Genomic DNA, 17826 nt, shown 5'->3' with positions numbered 1-17826 from the left:
AATTATCATTGTTTTTAAATCTCATATCATACTATAAAGCACCCCCAAGAGTATCCATACCATGTTTTGAGAGCTTAGGGCCTAAAGCATTAAACACAACATAAACGTAGGTGAAGGGTGAACATTCTTATTGTTTGTGCATTACACAATTGTATCCACAATTTTGTAGGGACCTCTCATTAAGCACTTTGTCTCTGCCTAACTGCCTAACTGTAATGATCGCTGCTGCAGCAGATATTGCTGGAAGTAGTAGTGCTGCAGCTCAGGCAGTTCTGATCTCTTTCCATGCAAGCTGCATAGCTTTGTCTGCCTTTCCCTGCTGTCAGCTTGTGACTGATTACCATTAACCTGTGTGGGAATCTGCATGTCTGCTCCCATTGGATGACCTCAGTATAAAGATCTGCTTCCTGCAGGACTCCTCGGGTTTTCATAGCTTCAGTTTAAGCCTGTCTTGCTGTCGCTTCAGCCCCCGATCGTGTTTCTTGTTCTAAAAGATACTTTGCTGGTTTTGCATCATATATTGGTTCATTGCCCATATATATGCATACCAGCACGTTTATTATTTTCCTTGTATTCGTGTTACGTTGATACATCAGTGTCGCTGATGTATACGTACACGAACTGTTTATATCCTGTGTGCAGTTAGTCAGCTATCCAGCACGTTTTGGTAGTTTGCGCGTATCGTGAGCACCCGTGCTGAGCTAGTATCCTGCTCCTGGTCCTGTTCGTGGATTGCGTTCATCTCTGCAAGGAGATAACGAATCCTTCTGAATCCTGTCCTGTTACCGTTTGTGGATTGCGTTTATCTCTGCGAAGAGATAACGAATCCTTCTGAATCCTGTTCTGTTACTGTTTGTGGATTGCGTTCATCTCTGCGAAGAGATAACGAATCCTTCTGAATCCTGTTCTGTTACAGTTTGTGGATTGCGTTCATCTCTGCGAAGAGATAGCAAATCCTTCTGAGTCCTGTTCCCTGTATTACTCCAGTCCTAGTCAGCGTTCCTGCTTATGTCATATATCGGTTCATTGTCGATATATACATATGTTAGTCAGACGTTACAAATAGTTTCATTGATAGCTGTAATTGTAATACGCTAGGAAAACATACTTATTGTATATTTGTCTGTGTTACGTTCATCTATCTTGATCCTGCTATTTCCTGACTATCCTGTCCTGTCTTTGTGAGGCACGCCATCGCTGCAATCGCATTGGCTGCCTCATTCCAGTCTGTCTTGTTTTGGACGCTTGCTGTCGCTAAGTAGCCGCTAGCTAGCAAGCGTTCATTCTGTCTACCTGTCCTGATCTCCTTAGTTCTGGTTTATGCGCTCAGCGCTACTTTGCGCTGAGACGATTATAACGAAAGCATTGTTTGTGGCTGTCAGATCTGCACCGGCTCTGTGCGCCACAATCTCCTATTGGAGTCAGTCCTCCCCTCCACTATACTAGGGATAGCCTGTTTCCTTGTGCTAGTGTGTGTACCTCCTCCACGTCAGCTCATGCGTTGCATGCTGACTGTGGAGAATACACCACCAAGCCTTACATTATGAAAACCCCACAACCAATCCCCATTGTGGGGGGGATTCCCAGAAAGTATGACACTGTTAATTATGGTTCCTGTTCCTTTAAGAAATTTGAAGAACTTAGCTCTGAAACAGAAAATGAGTTTTTCTCTGAATGTGCCAGGTTCCTGGCCAATCCTGATCTCCAAGCGACTCCTGTTTCAACCTGGGCACTCCAACTAAGTTATATTTTGTTTAAAGGGGAATTATTCCAGTGGGCATTTGATGTTCTCAATCATTCCGATTTGAAAGAGAGACCGCTGGAATTTCTAGCGTTTGTGATCCATAACTGGTTGCGCATAGATCCATTGCCTTTTCCTCTTAATGAACTCCTGGCAGCAGGCCAATCAGCTACTCCTTCAATTGCTTGCAAAAATGTTCAACAAGCAGAAAGTGTTACTGATCATTTTCCTGCAGCCTTGAATAAATCACCAAAAACAGCAGGGTCTAAGGCAAAACGCAAACGTTCTAAGAAACAAGTCCGATCTGCAGAGTCGTTATCCTTAGCTACTGAGACCTATAATGAGATTCTGCCATTAACAGATAATGAAATGCAATTGTCTCTCAGGGGAGTTAAATGGACTTATGAAACTACTAATGAATTTTCCTCCCTGGCTAGGGAAAATAAAGATTTTTGTTTAAAAGAATTATCTGAGTATGATTATGAGGAGATATTACAGAGTATTGAACAAATCAACTTATTTGTGAAGCAAGGAAAGTTTGCATACACTACAGTTCAGCACTTGCTACAGGTATTGGAGATTCTTAGGAATAAGGAATCTGCCAACCACCTGCTAATTAACCCAATATATGTCCCTGCTACAATCATATCTGCAAACCATGATCTGCCTGTTAAGTATGCTTGGAATCCTCCATTTGAGAAAGGAGAGATGGAAGCTCTGGTCAATGAATGGAAGAATGATTCAAGTTCATTTTGTCAATTTTACAGTGCAAAAAGTGAATTAGTATTGAATGCATGCATTAAGTCTGCCTATAACCTAATAAAAACTGGTGTGTGTGGGTATGACTTTGTGGCTCCATTGATTGATGTGTGGGAACTGATTTTGGATGATTTTTATGTGACTCCGAATTCGCAAATTTGGCGTTCTGACCCGCCTGCTTCAGCACCTTTGGCTGATTCAGCAGGTGATTCGGAGCTCTTTTTGTGTGAAATTGAAGTTCCTGCAATTCCACCCTGTACCATGGATAACTCAGTGTTACTTACCAGTAAAACAGAAGCCACTGATACATTCTTAACCTTGCCCTGCGCAAATTTCTCAGCAGAGAATCCAGAGGTCCTGCTGACTTCCGAGTCCAGCCTAGCCAGTACTCATGACTCTTTGTTCAGTGAAACAGACACCAGAAAAATCTTGCCTGCCTCTGCAAACACTTCTGCAGAAATTACCTGTGTTAATAAAGTTCAACTCCTGTCTGATCCAGCAGATGCCAATATATGCACTACATCAGTTTCCGAGTCCCAGCAATCCTGTCTAGAAACCTCAGAACCCCAGCATCTGAATTTTCCAATTTTACAAATGAATGGTGATTCAGATGCGCAAACATTGTGTCTTGATCTTCCTGTTTCTACACCTCGCTCTAGTTTCGTGAATAGCTCAGAGCATCTGCTATGTGAACCTGAAATCGCAGAATTATTACCTTGTTCAGAAAATATTCCAGTAAATTTGCCCTGTATCGTGAATAGCTCAGAGCATCTGCTATGTGAACCTGAAATCGCAGAATTATTACCTTGTTCAGAAAATGTTCCAGTAAATTCGCCCTGTACCATGAATTGTGCAGTAGATCTCTCCAATGAAACTCAGGTCACAGAATCATTATGCTGTCCAGCAGGTGCTTCCATGGTTTTGCCCTGCAATATGGACTGTTCAGTGATCCTGTCCAGTGAAGCTGTGGTCGCAGTCTTATGCTTCACCCAGTACTTTGGATACTTCAAACCCTCTAGCAGAGGAGTCTGAGGCACTGCTTACCTCAGTTGGTGTTGCAGTAATATTCACTTGTCTAGCAGCTGTTTTGGAATTACAGTCTGCTCTAGTAAAACTTGATGAATTTCTGCCCAGCAAAGCAGAAGCCATTGAAATATTGTCCTCGTCAGCAAGTGTGTTAGATACCTTGCCCTGTACACAGTCTGATTTAACCAATGTTGTTGAGTCCCTCTCCAGTGTTGTAACAGCCGAGGAACTCCAGCCCTGTCCTCTGAATGTTTCAGAAGTCTTGCCCTGTAACATGGATAATTCTGATTCTCTGGTCAAAATAATAGAAATCTCAGAATTTCAGTCCGGTCTGATGAGTGTTCCTGAAACCCAGCCCTGTATCCTGAAAGATTCTGGTTCTCTGGCCGCTGTGGCAGAGGTTCCAGAGTCCCCTTCCTGTCCAGGGAATTCCTCAGTTTTGCCTAGTCCAGTGGGGGCTGCTGCAATACTGACTTGTTCTGCAGCGCCTCATGAGCTCCAATCCAGTGTATTAGATGAGTCTCTGTCCAGTCCAGAGGTAGTTGTGGAGTCCCTATCTGGTCCAGTGCATACATCAGAAGATTTGTCCTGTCTTGTTAGTGCCCCTGAATCTGATTTGTTACTGACTTTGCTGGAATCAGCGACATCTAAGTCTGATCCTGCATTCTCGTGTAAAAGTCCAGTAGTTGCGAAGTCTAGTCATGATGATTTTTTTTTGGCCAGTCCTGGTTTTGGTCCTGTCTTGGCTGACCCTGAGGCTCACAGTTCCTTGACATGCCCAGAGGTTTCTCTTGTGCCAGTGTGCCCAGATGTTCTTTGTGTGCCAGAATGCCCAAGTGTGTCTAAGGTGTTAGCGTGCTCTGATGCTTCCTTAGTGGGAACATGTTCTGATGTTGCCAGTCTGCCTGCATGCCCAGAGATGGTTCTGGTCCCTGAAAGCCCTGATCTTGATGTTTGTCCTTGTGGCCCTGACTCGGGAATTGCCCTAGGTTCCATAGGGGTTCTTGATAGTTCTCCATGTGAGCCTAAGGGGCGTTCTGACCTATGGGGATCTCTTTGGAGCTTCAAGGTGTTCTGGGAGGTCTCTGAGAAAACTTGTCCTGGTGCCTTGGACTGGTTCAACAGTGGGTTTTGTGTTGGTAAAGACAGTCCCGGTGGGCATTGCAAAGGCTTTGGCGTTTTTGAACGGTTCCTGGAAGGCGGTGGGTATCGCTCAGGGAGTTTCGGAGGGCTTTCTTCTGGAAATCATGGTTCTGATGGGTGTCACACTGGGGCTTGTAGTACTGATGGGCATGGTTCTGTAGGTTCTGGTTCTGATGGGTCCAGTCTTGTGGGGACTGATTCTGGAATTTGGTCTTGCCGGGCTGTCCCGGTCATCATGAATTATCAGTCAGACTGTTTTGTTGGGAATTTCAGTTTTGAAAAGCGTCTGGAATCCGCTTTTAAGGGCGGGGGTACTGTAATGATCGCTGCTGCAGCAGATATTGCTGGAAGTAGTAGTGCTGCAGCTCAGGCAGTTCTGATCTCTTTCCATGCAAGCTGCATAGCTTTGTCTGCCTTTCCCTGCTGTCAGCTTGTGACTGATTACCATTCACCTGTGTGGGAATCTGCATGTCTGCTCCCATTGGATGACCTCAGTATAAAGATCTGCTTCCTGCAGGACTCCTCGGGTTTTCATAGCTTCAGTTTAAGCCTGTCTTGCTGTCGCTTCAGCCCCCGATCGTGTTTCTTGTTCTAAAAGATACTTTGCTGGTTTTGCATCATATATTGGTTCATTGCCCATATATATGCATACCAGCACGTTTATTATTTTCCTTGTATTCGTGTTACGTTGATACATCAGTGTCGCTGATGTATACGTACACGAACTGTTTATATCCTGTGTGCAGTTAGTCAGCTTTCCAGCACGTTTTGGTAGTTTGCGCGTATCGTGAGCACCCGTGCTGAGCTAGTATCCTGCTTCTGGTCCTGTTCGTGGATTGCGTTCATCTCTGCGAGGAGATAACGAATCCTTCTGAATCCTGTCCTGTTACCGTTTGTGGATTGCGTTTATCTCTGCGAAGAGATAACGAATCCTTCTGAATCCTGTTCTGTTACTGTTTGTGGATTGCGTTCATCTCTGCGAAGAGATAACGAATCCTTCTGAATCCTGTTCTGTTACAGTTTGTGGATTGCGTTCATCTCTGCGAAGAGATAGCAAATCCTTCTGAGTCCTGTTCCCTGTATTACTCCAGTCCTAGTCAGCGTTCCTGCTTATGTCATATATCGGTTCATTGCCGATATATACATATGTTAGTCAGACGTTACAAATAGTTTCATTGATAGCTGTAATTGTAATACGCTAGGAAAACATACTTATTGTATATTTGTCTGTGTTACGTTCATCTATCTTGATCCTGCTATTTCCTGACTATCCTGTCCTGTCTTTGTGAGGCACGCCATCGCTGCAATCGCATTGGCTGCCTCATTCCAGTCTGTCTTGTTTTGGATGCTTGCTGTCGCTAAGTAGCCACTAGCTAGCAAGCGTTCATTCTGTCTACATGTCCTGATCTCCTCAGTTCTGGTTTATGCGCTCAGCGCTACTTTGCGCTGAGACGATTATAACTAAAGCATTGTTTGTGGCTGTCAGATCTGCACCGGCTCTGTGCGCCACAATCTCCTATTGGAGTCAGTCCTCCCCTCCACTATACTAGGGATAGCCTGTTTCCTTGTGCTAGTGTGTACCTCCTCCATGTCAGCTCATGCGTTGCATGCTGACTGTGGAGAATACACCACCAAGCCTTACACTAACCCATTGAGCTAGCATTTGCTAGCTCACCCACTTGCTAACCCACTTGATGGCTAGCAATTGCTAGCCATCAATATGATTCAGCGACTACCGTGATTTGGTGATTGCAGTGGCACAGGGAGGATTCTGCTGCTGGCTGTGAAGTGTAATTATGTTTTCAAGTGCGTTTATATCAGTATTTTACTGTTTTCTGTTCTATTCTTTTTTTTTTTTTTACATAACTGTGAATAACTAATTGTTTTTATAATGCAAGTATTATTTGTGCATGGGAACATTCTGTATGAACTGCCATTTTTGGAAAATTAGCATTTTTTATATATGCGATATGGTTTAGTAAAGAGAAACTGCACTGGAGCCTTTAAAATTGCACATATATTAGTAGAACTACTTTATTTCCAGCACAAGTGTTCTGATAGCAGGACACTTATAAGCCTAGTGCACACCAAAAACCGCTAGCAGATCCGCAAAACGCTAGCAGTTTTTGAAGCGTTTTTTCTTATTATTATGAAGCATTTTGCTAGCGTTTTGCGGTTTTGTGTAGCATTTTTTTGTGTAGCATATTACAGATATTGTTACAGTAAAGCTGTTACTGAACAGCTACTGTAACAAAAACGCCTGGGAAACCGCTCATATCTGGCATTTTATCAGGCTTTTTGCGTTTTTCCTACACCTAACATTGGAGGCAGAAACGCCTCCGAAATCCAAAAAATGCTGCAGCCCGGGAGTTTGCGTTTCAGCTAAAACTGACCCGCTCTGGTGTGCACCAGCCCATTGAAATACATTACCCAAGCGGTTCCACATCCGCAAGTGGATCTAAAAATGCTACCAAAGCCGCTCGATGTGCACTAGGCCATAACTGGAAACCATCTATGTTTTATATTGAGAATACTATTAACCGCTTGCCGACTGCGTCACACTAATGGCCGTGGCCACGGCGGCAGCCCCAGGACCAGCTAACACCGATTGGTGTAAAGTCCTAGGGCAGCAGTTTGTAGAAGATTGCGTGCAGGTTGCATCTCTCGCGGAGCTCCACCTTCAGTCTCCGAGCAAAACCGCAGTGTATTTACATGTACAGCGCTGCGATCAGCAGCAGCGCTCTACTGGGGACAGCCGTGTGACACTCTTATTCCTGAGTGGGGTCAGGAAAATATCCCCACCTGCCTTTACAGTGGTTGCCTAATGGTAACCCTGGTTTGTGAGTATTAAGATTTACTCTAGTAACCATTTACCAGTACATATTACACTATTGGGGCTCTTGGTTTTCCTTGTTTTTATGGACATTACCTTGCTCATTCAGTTGTAACTGACAGTAGCTGATATATAGCTGACAGCAACTCGTATATTTAAGTTCTGACAAGATATTGTCAGAACTGGAAGAAGAAAATGGTGAGCTTCTCAGAGGAACTGATGGTGAGGTAAGTATGTAATAACCATTTGAAGCTACGTCGTGTGTTTATTTTAAATAATTTTACTCCGTTCAGGTTCCCTTTAAAACGTATCCACTGACTCTGTAGATTGATAATACTGTACATGGCACATGATACTGTAGCGGAAATGCTACTGTGTTTACCTATACTTAGCACCATCCCTACGGGGTTTAAAATGTGAGGTTTGTGTAGATTACATGTGAATTTTGTTTCTCTGTGATCTCAGCTGAGAAGCCATAAAAAGATAGCTCAAATTAATGCTAGACTGCTAGATTGTAACAGCAATTTGTACAGCATTTAGACAACATAAGTGGGGAGATTTGGATAATTAAAACATGATAGGTTGAGATAAACCGCAATCAGAGTTGTGTTTGGCGCTATGTATACCGAGCTGTAGAGAACACTAAAGATGTTTTATACGAAATAATGACTTTGCTTTTTGAAAATCACTCGGGGATATATTCTGGCAGGGAGTAGCCCCGGCCAGCGGTGAATTTTAAAGTTTGTTAGAATCTTCACCAAGGAGACTGCTAATACATATGGAACCTATAACCTGCTATATACAGGGTTGAGTCTGAGTGTGGACACCTAATGCCTTACATATGTGATTAGGCCTCTGAAGAATTTGTCTTCTTGGCTTGCCGGTGGAAAGTTAGGACAAGACTACAGGATACGGTGCAGTGGGACAGCCAAGCCCTATAATGGTCAGAAGATTAATGGAGTTAGAGAAGAATAATTCAGTGACTGATGAGGTTCCTGAAATTGCTTCCATGTGGCTCATTGCTACCAACTATTTTGATTGAACAAAGTTTTATTTACTATGTATAGTTACATTATCTCGCCTTATTGGCCTCATCGGACCTTTAACCATATAAAAAGAATGCAATTAACGGGGAAATTGCTGTGCATTAGTCATGAAGAAAAGCATAGAGCTCGCTTCAGACATTCTGAGTAGAGTTCTTTGTACACACAGGCAGTCTCAGATTGTCAAACCTGCATGAAGCCTTTCTTTTTGGAGGGGGGAGATGGGAGTGGGAGATATACATACAGTAGAAAAAGGCTAGAAAAATGCAGCTATTCAATTTTCTATTGCTCCTGCCTTGAGCCTTGTGAGCATTGCCAAAGGCAGCAGACAATCAACAGACATTCCATTGATGACTGAACCAACATAAACAGTTGAGTTTGACAACATTACTTGAATGACAGGATCTAGCTTTTGTCAAATGTCAAAGTGGCCACAAGATTAAACCAAAATGTTAAATGTTCCCGTTTTTATGATTGCATTTAAAAAATTATTGTTTTTTTTAATTGAATATTCATATTTTTCAATATTTCTCCATTGGCTGCCTGGGAAAATTGTGGTCAATTTCACTGAAAATTTAATTATCCATGATAGCTTAATGTTTTTTTGATGCATTTCATTTTTTTTACATTTTTCAATACTTTTTCATAATTGTAGGAAAAGTGCGTGCGTGTGTGTGTTTGAGAGATACATTAATTACAACTCTGAAAGTTTTCTGCCAACCGGAATGCTTGAATCTCCAAAAAAAAAAAAAAAATAGAACATGTAAGGTTTAACCACTTGCCGACCGCCTACTTCATATTGGCGGCGGCAAAGTGGCAGCCCCAGGACTAGTGTTGGGCGAACAGTGTTCGCCACTGTTCGGGTTCTGCAGAACATCACCCTGTTCGGGTGATGTTCGAGTTCGGCCGAACACCTGATGGTGTTCGGCCTTTTTAGTTCGGGTTCGCCCGAACTTTTCAATGCCCGCCGAACAGGGCCGAACAGGGCCCCTGTTTGGCCGAACAGGGCCCTGTTCGCCCGAACATGCCGCAATACGGCCCCCCTATGGGGTCGCAGGCATAAGGGGGGAGCATGCCCTGATCGCGGGGGGGTCGGAAATTCCCCCCACCCCCTCCGCTAGCGCTCCCCCCTCTGCCCGCTTCCCCATAAAAAAAGTTTAAGGCAAGGTAAATAGTACCTGGTGGCTGGCACTGGCAGTGGAGTGAGGAGGAGGAGGAGTCCGAGTAGCAGAGTGACGCGTTGAGGCCGGGCAGCGGGCGGTTCAGCGGTAGTACCCTTGTGGTACTTCCGCCCTTTCTCTGACCTCACGTCCTCTGCATACGAGGGTACGCATCACGCGTACCCTCGTATGCGTCATCACGTAGAGGACGTGAGGTCAGAGAAAGGGCGGAAGTACCACAAGGGTACTACCGCTGAACCGCCCGCTGCCCGGCCTCAACGCGTCACTCTGCTACTCGGACTCCTCCTCCTCCTCACTCCACTGCCAGTGCCAGCCACCAGGTACTATTTACCTTGCCTTAAACTTTTTTTATGGGGAAGCGGGCAGAGGGGGGAGCGCTAGCGGAGGGGGTAGGGGGAATTTCCGACCCCCCCCCGCGATCGGGGCATGCTCCCCCCTTATGCCTGCGACCCCAAAATGGGCATGTTCGGGGGTCCCATTGACTTCCATTGAGTTCGGCGTTCGGGCCGAACATGCCGAACATCTGGCCCATGTTCGGCCTGTTCGGCCCGAACCCGAACATCCAGGTGTTCGCCCAACACTACCCAGGACCACGTAACGCAGATTGGCGTCAGGTCCTGGGGCACTCTCTGGCCGGGGATCGCGCGCTGGGATGCGCGCGCATCCACCGGCAATAGGCTCCGCCCACCCGCGACGTCAACCCGCCGGCCAACCGGAAGCGCCGGCGGGTTGTTAACCCGACGATCCCCGGATAGGAAGCGTATAATACGCTTTGTAATGTTTACAAAGTGTATTATACAGGCTGCCTCCTGCCCTGGTGGTCCCAGTGTCCGAGGGACCACCAGGGCAGGCTGCAGCCACCCTAGTCTGCAACCAAACACACTGATCTGCCCCTCCCCCTGCCCCCTGATCGCCCACAGTACCCCTCAGACCCCTCCCCCTGCCCACCCCCCAGACCACCATTTGCACACAATCACCCCCCTAATCACCCATCAATCACTCCCTGTCACTATCTGTCAACGCTATTTTTTTTTTTAGTCCCTAAACTGCCCCCTGCTCCCTCCTGATCACCCCCCCCCCCCCACCCCTCAGATTCTCCCCAGACCCCCCCAGACCCTCCCCCCCCCCGTGTACTGTATGCATCTATCCCCCCTGATCACCTGTCAATCACCCGTCAATCACCCATCAATCACCCGTCAATCACCCGTCAATCACCCCCTGTCACTGCCACCCATCAATCAGCCCCTAACCTGCCCCTTGCGGGCAATCTGATCACCCACCCACACCAATAGATCGCCCGCAGATCCGACATCAGATCACCTCCCAAATCCATCGTTTACATCTATTCTCTCCTCTAAACACCCACTAATTACCCATCAATCACCCATCAATCACCCCCTATCACCACCTGTCACTGTTACCCATCAGATTAGACCCTTGCGGGCACCCAATCGCCCGCCCACACGCTCAGATTGCCCTCAACCCCCCCCTTATCCATTCGCCAGTGCATTATTTACATCCGTTCTTCCCTGTAATAACCCACTGATCACCTGTCAATCACCCCCTGTCACTGCCACCCATCAATCACCCCCTGTCACTGCCACCCATCAATCACCCCCTGTCACTGCCACCCATCAATCAGCCCCTAACCTGCCCCTTGCGGGCAATCTGATCACCCACCCACACCAATAGATCGCCCGCAGATCCGACATCAGATCACCTCCCAAGCGCAGTGTTTACATCTATTCTCTCCTCTAAACACCCACTAATTACCCATCAATCACCCCCTATCACCACTTGTCACTGTTACCCATCAGATTAGACCCTAATCTGCCCCTTGCGGGCACCCAATCACCCGCCCACACCTCAGAACGCCCTCAGACCCCAGCCCTGATCACCTCGCTAGTGCATTGCTTGCATCTATTTCCCCCCTCTAATCACACCTTGAGACACCCATAAATCACCTCCTGTCACCCCCTAGCACACCTACCCATCAGATCAGGCCCTAATTTGCCCCGTGTGGGCTCCTGATCACTCGGCCAAACCCTCAGATCCCCCTCAGACCCCCTTCCGATCACCTCCCCAGTGCATTGATTGCATCTATTTTCCCCTCTAACCGCCCCCTGAGACACCCATCAATCACCTCCTGTCACCCCCTAGCACTCCTATCCATCAGATCAGGCCCAATACATCCTGTCATCTAAGAGGCCACCCTGCTTATGACCGTTTCCACAAAATTTGCCCCCTCATAGACCACCTGTCATCAAAATTTGCAGATGCTTATACCCCTGAACAGTCATTTTGAGAAATTTGGTTTCCAGACTACTCACAGTTTTGGGCCCGTAAAATGCCAGGGCAGTATAGGAACCCCACAAGTGACCCCATTTTAGAAAGAAGACACCCCAAGGTATTCTGTTAAGTGTATGATGAGTTCATAGAAGATTTTATTTTTTGTCAAAAGTTAGCGGAAATTGGATTTTTATTGTTTTTTTCACAAAGTGTCATTTTTCACTAACTTGTGACAAAAAATAAAATCTTCTATGAACTCACCATACCCCTAACGGAATACCTTGGGGTGTCGTCTTTCTAAAATGGGGTCACTTGTGGGGTTCCTATACTGCCCTTGCATTTTAGGGGCCCTAAACCGTAGGGAGTAGTCTAGAAAACAAATGCCTCAAAATGACCTGTGAATAGGACGTTGGGCCCCTTAGCGCACCTAGGCTGCAAAAAAGTGTCACACATGTAGTATCGCCATACTCAGGAGAAGTAGTATAATGTGTTTTGTGGTGTATTTTTACACATACCCATGCTGGGTGGGAGAAATCTCTCTGTAAATGGACAATTGTGTGTAAAAAAAATCAAAAATGTGTCATTTACAGAGATATTTCTCCCACCCAGCATGGTTATATGTAAAAATACACCACAAAACACATTATACTACTTCTTCTGAGTACGGCGATACCACATGTGTGACATTTTTTTGCAGCCTAACTGTGCTAAGGGGCCCAAAGTCCAATGAGTACCTTTAGGATTTCACAGGTCATTTTGAGACATTTGGGTTCAAGACTACTCCTCACGGTGTAGGGCCCCTAAAATGCCAGGGCAGTATTGGAACCCCACAAATGACCCCATTCTAGAAAGAAGACACCCCAAGGTATTCCGTTAGGAGTATGGTGAGTTCATAGAAGATTTTATTTTTTGTCACAAGTTAGCGGAAATTGATATGTATTGTTTTTTTTTTCACAAAGTGTCATTTTCCGCTAACTTGTGACAAAAAAAAAATCTTCTATGAACTCACCATACCCCTAACGGAATACCTTGGGGTGTCTTCTTTCTAAAATGGGGTCATTTGTGGGGTTCCTATACTGCCCTGGCATTTTAGGGGCCCTAAACCGTGAGGAGTAGTCTAGAATCCAAATGCCTCAAAATGACCTGTGAATAGGACGTTAGGCCCCTTAGCGCACCACGGTTGCAAAAAAGTGTCACACATGTGGTATCGCCGTACTCAGAAGAAGTAGTATAATGTGTTTTGAGGTGTATTTTTATACATACCCATGCTGGGTGGGAGAAATCTCTCTGTAAATGGACAATTGTGTGTAAAAAAAATCAAATAATTGTCATTTACAGAGATATTTCTCCCACTTAGCATCTGTATGTGTAAAAATACACCCCAAAACACATTATACTACTTCTCCTGAGTACGGCGGTACCACATGTGTGGCACTTTTTTGCACCCTAAGTGCGCTAAGGGGCCCAAAGTCCAATGAGTACCTTTAGGATTTCACAGGTCATTTTGCGACATTTGGTTTCAAGACTACTCCTCACGGTTTAGGGCCCCTAAAATGCCAGGGCAGTATAGGAACCCCACAAATGACCCCATTTTAGAAAGAAGACACCCCAAGGTATTCCGTTAGGAGTATGGTGAGTTCATAGAAGATTTTATTTTTGTCACAAAATAGCAGAAAATGACACTTTGTGAAAAAAAAAAATTCAAATCAATTTCCGCTAACTTGTGACAAAAAAAAAAAAATCTTCTATGAACTCACCATCCTCCTAATGGAATACCTTGGGGTGTCTTCTTTCTAAAATGGGGTAATTTGTGGGATTCCTATACTGTCCTGGCATTTTAGGGGCCCTAAACCGTGAGGAGCAGTCTTGAAACGAAATTTCTCAAAATGACCTGTGAAATCCTAAAGGTACTCATTGGACTTTGGTCCCCTTAGCGCAGTTAGGGTGCAAAAAAGTGCCACACATGTGGTATCGCCGTACTCAGGAGAAGTAGTATAATGTGTTTTGGGGTGTATTTTTACACATACCCATGCTGAGTGGGAGAAATATCTCTATAAATTGACAATTGTGTGTAAAAAAAATAAAACAATTGTCATTTACGGAGATATTTCTCCCACCCAGCATGGGTATGTGTAAAAATACACCCCAAAACACATTATACTACTTCTCCTGAGTACGGCAATACCACATGTGTGGCACTTTTTTGCAGCCTAACTGCGCTAAGGGGCCCAAAGTCCAATGAGCATCTTTAGGCTTTACAGGGGTGCTTACAATTAGGCACCCCCCAAAATGCCAGGACAGTGAACACACCCCACAAATGACCCCATTTTGGAAAGTAGACACTTCAAGGTATTCAGAGAGTAGCATAGTGAGTCCGTGGCAGATTTCATTTTTTTTTGTCGCAAGTTAGAAGAAATGGAAACTTTTTTTTTTTTTTTTTTTGTTACAAAGTGTCATTTTCCGCTAACTTGTGACAAAAAATAAAATCTTCTATGAACTCACCATGCCTCTCACTGAATACTTTGGGATGTCTTCTTTCCAAAATGGGGTCATTTGGGGGGGATTTGTACTATCCTGGAATTTTAGCCCCTCATGAAACCTGACAGGTGCGCAGAAAAGTCAGAGATGCTTGAAAATGGGAAAATTCACTTTTGGCACCATAGTTTGTAAACGCTATAACTTTTACCCAATCCAATAAATATACACTGAATGGTTTTTTTTTAATCAAAGACATGTAGCAGAATAACTTTCGCGCTCAAATGTATAGGAAATTTTACTTTATTTGAAAAATGTCAGCACAGAAAGTTAAAAAAGTCATTTTTTTTACAAAATTCATGTCTTTTTTGATGAATATAATAAAAAGTAAAACTCGCAGCAGCAATCAAATAGCACCGAAAGAAAGCTGTATTAGTGACAAGAAAAGGAGGTAAAATTCATTTAGGTGGTAGGTTGTATGACTGAGCAATAAACCGTGAAAGCTGCAGTGGTCCGAATGGAAAAAAAGGCTCTGGTCCTTAAGGGGTTTTATGACTGCAGTCCTTAAGTGGTTAAAGGAAAACTTAAGTGAACTATAAAAAATGAGATTTACTCACCTGGGGCTTCCCTCAGCCCCCAGCAGCCGATCGGTGCCCTCGCAGCCCCGCTCTGACGCTCCAGAACCCGCCGGCGAACACTTCTGGTTTGGCCGTCACCGGCCGACAGGCATGGGAACGCTAGTGATTCTTCGCGTTCCTAGCCTGTATATCGCCCCCTATGCTGCTATTGCGGCCAGCTGGCGTTCCCATGCCTGTCGGCCGGTGACAGCCAAACCGGAAGTGTTCGCCGGCGGGTCCTGGAGCGTCAGAGCGGGGCTGCGAGTGCACCGATCGGCTGCTGGTGGCTGAGGGAAGCCCCAGGTGAGTAAATCTCATTTTTTATAGTTGACTTAAGTTTTCCTTTAAGGTTAATGATAAAGTGGTCTAAAACTCTGACATAACATTCAATAAAAATGTGTTTTCCTACTTTTTACCATACAGTTACCATATTTGCTTTTGTACACATGTAATATTGTCTGTTTACAAATTACAAGTTCCCAAACTACAGTTTATCTGCTCTGAAAGCTGCCATTTCATTTTATTCAAGCTGCTTTTTATTATATATTAAAATCTTCTAGTGAGCTGTTCTGAAATGTGTGCATACTTGAAGCACAGAGAGCTTCACAAACAGCTTGTTTTCAGTTGTTACACACAATGTAACAACTGAAGAATGTAAACAAAAGATACAGTTATCTCCACTTCGGTCAGATCCTAAGCTGAAGGGGTTTACATGGCAGGACAGAGTACTGTGTTTAACTGATTGAATGCTGTTCTGCTACAATTGTTTCTTTTTTTTTGTGATATTATTTTAAAGCTGTAAGAAATCTTTTAAAGCAAAGAAGAAATGCCGAGTTTCAGACTACTTTCACATATTTGTCAATCGGCCGTGGTGAAAAATACTGATGAGTTTTTCGGAAAATGGAATGGTGTAGTAAAGATCGTAATGTTTTTGATCTATAGACCAAAGCAATTTTGGGAGAGTTTTCAATAATTTTTTTCTTAATTGGTGAAAAATTGAACACATGCTATGCACTGGTCAGATGTTTCAAAAGTTACAATAAATCAGAAAACGAAATCATAATTTTCAAATAAAAACTTATATAAAGATCTATATTTGCCCACCTTTAGTCTTTGAGCAGCTCTATATATTAATATTTGATAAGCAAATGTATGCACACATCAATGAAAATAAATTCTGACAAAGACCAATTTTATCTGGTTATCCTTCTGGCAATTACAGAAAATGACATCTACATACAATCTAATCATTGTCACTCAGTCTTCATCATAGTGCCATCGTTAGGCAATACAGGATCATTCTATTTGGCACCACAAAATATACATTGATATTCTTTACTTTTCTATTCATGAGTAGAGCTGTTATTTCCTTGATATACAGTATACAAGATAGATAGATGGATGGATAGATAGATAGATAGATAGATAGATAGATAATTTCCTGTTGCAGGGTTAAGGCCCAAACACATGTCGGATTTTTCCGAACGACGGGTCGTTTGAACGTCCCGTCGTTCAGTCGTCTGCACGCCAAATCGGGCGTGTGTACAGTCCGTCGTTCGGGTGATAAGACTGGTCCAGGCGGATCGCTCAAAATTAGTCTTATCACCCGAACGACGGACTGTACACACGCCCAATTTGGCGTGCGGACGACTAAACGACGGGACGTTCAAACGACCCGTCGTTCGGAAAAATCCGACGTGTGTATGGGCCTTTAGAGTGTCTGGAAAAGTGATTGTTTACATTATTGCTATATACATATGTCCCAGATTTTTTTATTTGCATTGACATTGTATATAAAGCAGTACTCTGGAATTTGATGTTCTTACATTGGAGAGTGAGACAGGTGCTCAGGTGAATATAAAGAAAAAAAAAACAATTAGCTCTGTATAAAGTGGTCCCTTGGTGTGGTGAGTTTAACAAAAGGTGTTTACATTTTCTATCCTTGATTACATTTTCAGTTGTTTCTTTTGATGTGGAACAAACAGTGGGTTTGCTCTCAGTACAGAGGATTCTTATTTTTACATTGTAGCCCATCTAGTGGCAAGGTTTTTCTTTATGTCTGTACATCACACAAAAGGCACTGGTGTTGGTGAAAACCAAGCCTGTCTTTAGACTTTTTCTGCACTGTGCCTGTGTCAGGAGGCACTAAAATAATTTTTTTTCGTATTTGCAAAAAAAGCGAATATCAAATCCAGTAACTACTAATCAGTTAACTGGCATTTTACTCCTCACCTCTAAAACATTCCAGTTACAGTCATTTAAAGCTCCGCCCAAATCTGGACTATCCACAGTGCAAATTAGGCAGATGCCTAGGGCTTGGTGGATGTCCAGGGGCCATTATGCCACCAACTTTGCTGCCAGTTGCTCACTCTGCTCCTCAAGTGCCAAGTAGGCAGAACACAAGCTGGTACCTTTCCTAAGGCCCTATTTCAACATTATTGAAACATTATGGAAATCTGGCTCCATCCTCTGATAAAGCATACGAAAATAAAAGTGTCCAAAAAAAGAGTAAGCTGGAGTTTTCATGAGACAAACAGTAAGCTACTGTATGTACATGTTAGCATTTATTAAAAGTCAATGACTGAGATGCCTAAAATAAAAATACAAATCACGACTAGATTGATGATAATGAGGAGGCTGATGTGCATTTCACGGTTCAAAGGACCGCTTTATCGCTGGTATGCATACTTTTAGTAGCTAAGCTTTTTATAATGACCAA

The sequence above is a fragment of the Hyperolius riggenbachi genome, chromosome 5 (genome assembly GCF_040937935.1).
Source record: "Hyperolius riggenbachi isolate aHypRig1 chromosome 5, aHypRig1.pri, whole genome shotgun sequence".
Classification (NCBI taxonomy): domain Eukaryota; kingdom Metazoa; phylum Chordata; class Amphibia; order Anura; family Hyperoliidae; genus Hyperolius; species Hyperolius riggenbachi.
Note: the sequence above shows the minus strand (reverse complement) of the source record.